Source organism: Poecilia reticulata, linkage group LG17 (genome assembly GCF_000633615.1).
Source record: "Poecilia reticulata strain Guanapo linkage group LG17, Guppy_female_1.0+MT, whole genome shotgun sequence".
Classification (NCBI taxonomy): domain Eukaryota; kingdom Metazoa; phylum Chordata; class Actinopteri; order Cyprinodontiformes; family Poeciliidae; genus Poecilia; species Poecilia reticulata.
Genome location: NC_024347.1, coordinates 27,701,730 through 27,708,875, shown reverse-complemented (window position 1 = coordinate 27,708,875; position 7,146 = coordinate 27,701,730). Strand labels below are relative to the sequence as shown.

Below are 7,146 nucleotides of genomic sequence, written 5' to 3'. Positions count from 1 at the left end.
TTTGTCTAACAGCGTGTGACTCTTTCTCGACCTTGGTAAAGCGTCTCAACATTCCCCCTGTTGGGCTCTAAAAGAGCCCCAAAAAAGGAAGACAAACCCTAGAGTAGACACTGTCCCTTCCGGAAAACATCCCCCGAGGCTTTTGCAGATGTTGATATACATAGCTTCATTTCAAGTATTGATGTTGTCTTTCATTCATTTCATTTCATTTCATGTCAATTTTGGAGGTAAAAACGGACAGGGCACACGTATGCCTCTTAGGCGGTGGATCGCAATCACAATGTCCCCCTTACAAGCTAATAAAGAACATGTAAAGAAATAAAATTGTTAAAGGATGTTAGGGTTAAGATTGGAAAAAGGAAATTCAACCCTCCATGGCATTTACTGTTTCTTTTTTGTGGTGGGAAAAAAACGTTGCCTTGCAGTCGTGCAGAGCTTCGTAACCTTCAATTACACATCAATCTTAATTTCAGACCSTAAATTATCATTTCATTTTTGATTTTTGATTTATTTATTTTTAAACCAGATTTGTTTGTTTTTGGTTGGTATTAGCTCAGGTCAATGCTGTGCCATAGAAGGTTAAAGAACTGTAAAAAAGCAAAATCCGAAAATGTTTTCTGTTTTTTCTTTAGTAATAAAAGTTAAAAGAGATAAATGTTATATTTAATGACACATGAAATGGTTAAAAGTTATATTGAAGGAATTGTTAGAATGCACTGCAATGCAAATTGAATGAAATATTAGGATATTATTTCAAAACTTAATAGAATGCCAAAAGAAATAAAGTATTGGGTTAATATTTTCAAATGAATAAAATGTAAATGAGTAAGAGTTACTAAAATGCAAAATCAATAAAGTGTTAGGTAACACGCAAAAAGTCAATAAAATGTTAGATTAAAATTTGTTTTAAAAGTTAAGAACTAAAACATAAACCAAATTTAATAAAAGGTAAAATGTTAAGATACTATCCTTAAATGTCAABGAAGCAATAAGGAATAATGCGTAAAACGATCTAGTAGTAAGTTAATAAACCAAACTTATTTGAAATTTTAAGGTAATATTTAAAAGTTAATGAACCACAGAAAGGATGTAATGTTAAATGGGATGGTAAGAAAAGCTTAGAAGTAATGAATATGGAAAGGCACAGAACATACAACTAACACTAAACAGCAAACCAATAAATMAGGATCAAGGCAGCACAGTCAAAATATACTGGTATGAATGAACTATGATGAGGAAACAAGTAAAGATGCTTTCTAAGTAAAATGTAATAGTAATAAAGTTTAATCATATCAGTCTCTCTATAGCGAGACCTATCAAYGTCAAATCAGTTTCTGCGTGTGTCCAGATGTTGAGCCGGCGCAGCTCGATGGGAAACCCTGACAGGCCCGCGAGGCTTCAGTGGCGTTTCAGCTGTAAACTGGTCCACCAATCGTGGAAGGCGCCCACAGTCTCACATCCCGGCACACCCAGAAAGGATTGGACTTCATTCTGCAACACAAAAAACACAACAAAAAGGGAAATCAGTGGATTATATAAAGAAAATTAAAGTGAAGGAAAGCATCTATTTTTGTCACTAGATACTAGTACTGSCCTTAAACTCTGGAAAGCTGAAGTTCCACGGTCGTCTTTTGGTTCTGGGAAACCATCTGATAGGCAGGGGGGGTTCTATTGGTACCACTGCTCTTCTCTATGTTGGAGGTGATGCACTGAACAGCCAAGGACCTCAGGCAGGGAGCAGCAGAATCCACAGGTGATGAAGAGAGCAAGGAAGATTATTTCAGGTTGTGCATCTTCAGAATGTTTTTTCTTTCTTTCTTTTTTTATTTTTTGTTAAAGGCTGCTCTTTGAAGCTGAAGATCAGGTTTTTTTATATACTAAGCCAACAGAGCATCAATATATCAATAACATTTGTTATTTAAGTTCTCCTCTTAATAATAGTTAAAGAAATGCTTAAATTAAGTTACACATTTCAACTTTTAAAAATAACATTTCTTGTTTTAAGTGTTGCCATACTCATAGGATCAGACAAAATCAGAAACCAAACAAAAATCATGTAAAAGATCAGATTATGAAATGAATGTGCAAAACTGCCCACAGTCATGTTTTATCAAAGGAATATMATTTGAAATGTACATATTATCCCTAATAGAAACTTTACCACAAATCTTAAATCATCTATAAATCTTTTGCTTTTGTTATTTTAATTAAATTCAATCAAATAGTCCTCATTTAATAAGAAGTAGCCCGCTATACTAAAGGCTTGTAAAATATTATCAATAGTGTGAAACGTTAATGATCCGTATTAAATTAAGATTATATTCCATTCATGTAATAAAAGACAACCCTGTTTTGTCTCAAACCAAAAACTGTAAATTATGATTATGAGAAATGTTTAGACATTTTAGACAGACCTTGAATCAATAATTACACATAGAACTAGAGTTTTAGTTTTATTCTGTCAATCTGTTTGACCCGCTTTAAGCAGTTCCATAATTGCTCATTTGTAAATCCCAATTTAGACCAATTTACTTTGAATCTTCATTTATCTTCTCATTTTAAAACCTCATATATTATGATTAGCCTGTTTTACGAGAATAAAGTTAACCCTGTCACTCCTTTAACTGCCTTAGTTTATTTTCAGCATGGTTTTAAATCCCAAAAGTTCAACACTTTTAACCTTTGAAAAATTGGTTCTTTTGAAACCCTTCTATAAAATATTTATCTAACTGAATTACCCTCTTTTGTAGTGTTTAATCGATGTTTTGGGGAGAAGTCTGATACAACTAGATTTATTAAGTTATATAATGTTCAGGTTAGACCTTTCTGCATGACTTGGTTAAACAATTTATTTTGAATTATAGCAAGAGAGAAGCAGCAATCAAACAATTTATTTCATGTTTTTGTAGAAATCTATTTGACACATGACACCATTGTTAATTTTAATGTATTCAATTCAGAATATTCAGTATTACTTTGGAAACTCATTCGCATAGTTGACCCATTTGTGAATTTTGATTTAACCTTTTATATTTTGCTGAAGCCCAAAACTGAAAATTTTCTCAATATATTAGATTAACTCACAATTTGTAGATTAGATTAATTCCATGCATCTCCCCCTGTTTCTGTATCGAAACACTGTTTAAGTGTTTCGCCCAAATTTTCTTTCATTGCTAACTATAACAGTTGGGTGTAATTTAAACAGGGTGCTTACACCTCAGTGAAATAATTGAATAGTTGATTGAACATATGTTCAGTAAACCCATAATTTGGTTCAGTAATGTTACGTGGAATAAAGTGTCCTAGGATTTAAAATGGAGTCCAAATAAATCTAAATCATTACTTAAATAGCAGTCCTTATATTTATAGCCACAGTAATTTGAGCCAAATAGATTTTAGACTATCCTCTTTTGTATTCAAAGTGTGGCTGGTTGTGCTTTTGTAAATCAGGAAATTAACAATTTTTACCGTACTTTTATCCTTTTTCAATCGTCGTGCTGGAGGAGAAAAACCCATTAGCCAGATGTTGGACAATCAGAGTTATAATCATTCAGGCAAACAAAATATTTCTGTAAGCTGCAGAGTTCTAACACCCTGCTGCATCGGGCCTTCACTTGTACCATTAAACTTATCCTGGGGGGTCAAATAGAGGTCAGAATGCAAAGGCAGTAGACCATGAATGTAAATAAACAGTAAACACTGTAAATAAACTAAGGTGAGAAAAAGTGGCATCACACAATTCGAAAATTCAAGAAAAACCATTAAAAACTACCAAGTTTTATTGGCAGCCATTTTGTCTCCAACCTGTAGACTGAGTGGAATCCCAGGGGCCCCGGAGTCCAGGTCACATGACCAGAGGCGTAGAACCCAGGACCAACCAGGGCAACAGACAAGCAGGACCGTCTCTGAGTCTCAGTCCAACTTCACATGTGATGTTCTATTTGCCCCATCAGAAGCTGTTCAGGGCAGCATTCAGTCCCGCTGTGCAGAAAAATCTGGACAAAGTGTGTGGCCCCCCTTGACAGAGCGAGGGAGAGACGGAGAGATACAGCATGTCAATGTTTTCAAACCTCCGTCTCATGTCGGGCAGAATCCGGTGGCCTTTTCTGCCATAGGAGACCCTCAGAAACAACGGCTGGGTCTCGTCCTTTAGCCAGGTGTTTCCTCAGAGATCACAGTCAAACATCCAATGCGAGATCCTGCAAGCTGCAATCCGTCCTCATGTGACAACAGGAAAAATCARTCCAACCTCACTGACCTCTGTAGAAGCTGTARGAATCGTCCAATAGGTCTTTGCCCTCAAACAGCAGTCCAGCAGAAGATGGTACAATTCATAGGTGTAGAAAGTGCAAATGTCCAAGTCAGCGCGGCTAAGAACAGCAGAGGGCTGATGCCTTTTCTCCTCGCAYGGCCCTGAACCCGCAAAACCTGGCCCCCATGGTCCCCGTCAGACCACAGGAAGCAGCACTGCCAGAGTAAAACACAAAGTAAATTAAGAAAATAAAAGTGTATGCCACCTTTTGCTCACATAATTATAAATTAACTGTCTTTTCTGTAGCTTGTGATGTAGATGAAGATTTGCCTCTTTTTTTTGTTTCTTTTCTTTTGTTTCAGCCAGGCTCAGGGTCACTGGAGCGGCTCAGATAACGTCCACTGCCTCAGTCTGAGCTCAAAAGATAAAATAGAAATGCATTAAGATGATTCACCCTCAGATGTTTCAGAATTAACCGGTTGTAGACCCAACTCCTTTCAAAAATCAAACTCTAAGAAATTATTAAACATTTTGACAAAATTTAGTATTTCCAGCTTCATACACTTTTCATCTATTGATTATTCAAATTCATATGTAAAATAATTAATTCAATATTGTACAATTTTACACAAAAGTATCCTTGTGATATCGCCACACTTTAAGACAACCAGTTAAATTTCCTTAATAATTTWGGTCAAAAGAAAACTGTAATCAGTTATTCTTTATTCCATTAATGAAAATATTACCATTATCCTGATATTTTTCAAAACTGCTGAGTGTTGTGTTTATGTATTGTTTTCTTTTTTAGAATTAAAAAATTGTTCACATTTTGTCAGAATTTTTCTCCATGTCCCCTTTGGGGCTCCGTAGAATTTAAAGTACTTTTAACCAGAATGTTCTCAATGATAGCAATTACAACTGTAACTTTATACAATTAAAATTAGAGGTGATGCAGGAAACCCATCAATCTGAAAATAAACATGGCATAGATATTGATTATAAGATTATAAGAATTGAAGATATTCAATTTTAAATTACCAATTTTAATTTAGTAAGAGCTTCTATATAACTCTGTATTTCAGTCATGCAGGAAGGCACAGTATGAGAGCGAGCTCAGTGAATAAACTCACAATATACCAATGTCAAATGAATACATTCATAATTAACCGTATCTTTAAACCGACTAGTAATTAGTCTATTTCTTCTCCACCCCCTGTTGATATAATTTAAAAATTTGAAAGCAATTTTGCATTTACTTTTCTCCAAAACTAAAATTTTACAGGGTTTCACAAGTTTTCCAAATCATCTATCTAGATTTGAAAGTAGACTATCAGATGTTTTAAATGTAAAGTTTTATCAGAAATGTTTTATCTTTAGGTAGTTTTATCAGAAATGCTTTATGTTTATCATTTCCCCCTTTTGTTTTCTTATGTAAATAGAAAACAAACATTTCTGACAACAACATTTCTATTGTTCTCAGAAATATTTTTCAGAGATTCTTTTTCTGTACATATTTCTAAAATGTCCAACTGAAACTGTACTGCAAAGGCCAAAAGTTGTATTATTTTAAAGAGTTCAGATCAGAATTTGGATTACTTTCCTAAAAGGCCGTGTCAATGTTTATTTTGAACTGACAAAAGATAAATTGATCAGATTTTTCTTTTGTGGCAGAGGAGCAAAAAATGTTAAAATTAAAAATATTATGCAGTACTGTAAGATGTCATTGCGTTTCAAATCGAATGTTTTGTTGGACTTGAATTTATGCATCAATTCAATCAAAATTTAAGGCACACAAGTGTTGTGGGCCAGTTGTTGTCCAATTAGTTTGTTTTTTTACATAATCAATTACTATTATATCAATTTTAAAAGTTTCATCATGCCCAATTTGTGCCTTTCTACCAAGACACACATGTGTTTCGAAAGCAGCAGTTAGTTCAGTTAGTAAGTTAGTTAGTTTTGTTTTTAGAAAATAAAAACAACAATAATATTAATAAAAATGAAAAGAAAATAAAACATGTCAAACTAAATGAAACAGTCTCGTAATGAATGCTCTCTGGTTTTAAACCAAAGCTGAAATGTGATTATTCCTTTTCGAACATATTATTTCCCACTTTGAAGTAAGGTAACCGAATTATCTAGATTTAGAATCATTAATTGTCTTTGAGACAAGAATATGTTGTAACCAATGTAATAAACCATAATTGAATCTAGGGCTGTTTCATAATCACCCTTTGAATCAAACACATACTCATATTTATTTACCAATTCAGTTCCCTCTTTAGACATTTTAAGGTTATCAAGTTTCAAATGAAAAGAAATCCTGTTTTTGGTAAGATAATGAGAGAGAAAATATTGTTTAGTCCATGATAAAGTTCAAGTCTGCTATAAACCTCAATTTTCAAGTTTCATTAAGTTTAAATTTAAACCCCTCTACAGCTAAGCCGAGTTTCAAAAACTTCAACCCATTAGATGTCACTTYATTTTGTTTATAACTTTTCCTGTTATGTAATTTCATTCATCTTTCATTTAGTTAATTTTCCCACATGTGAAAATAGTGAATTGTGCCGGATAAGTTTAGTTCCAATCAGTTTTCCCTTAGCGTCATTTATTCCTTCCAGCCRGTATTTTCCCTGAAGGCTGTCTGTTTAACAGGTCGCCTCCTTTCTTCTGCACCAGGTATTCTATCCCTTTTTTTTGTTTTTCTCTTCTTCCCTTATTTTGATATTCATCATGCTCCGCCAAATAAGTTATTACTGGTTCTATTTGCTCACAGAGCGTAATCTATGACCTGATGCCCCACTTTGGATCGTATTTTTCCTTTTTCAAGTTCACCCTCCATCTGTTTAGGCTCAAAATTTAGACTCAAAAATCACCTCTTATATTCTTTTTTTTGC

The 7,146-nt window shown here is 33.9% G+C and overlaps 1 protein-coding gene across 1 annotated transcript in view; it reads left to right on the top strand.

Moving 5' to 3' along the window:
- Positions 1-7,146, top strand: part of LOC103479932 (uncharacterized) — a 27,092-nt gene that overhangs the window by 14,046 nt on the left and 5,900 nt on the right. The window lies entirely within an intron of this gene.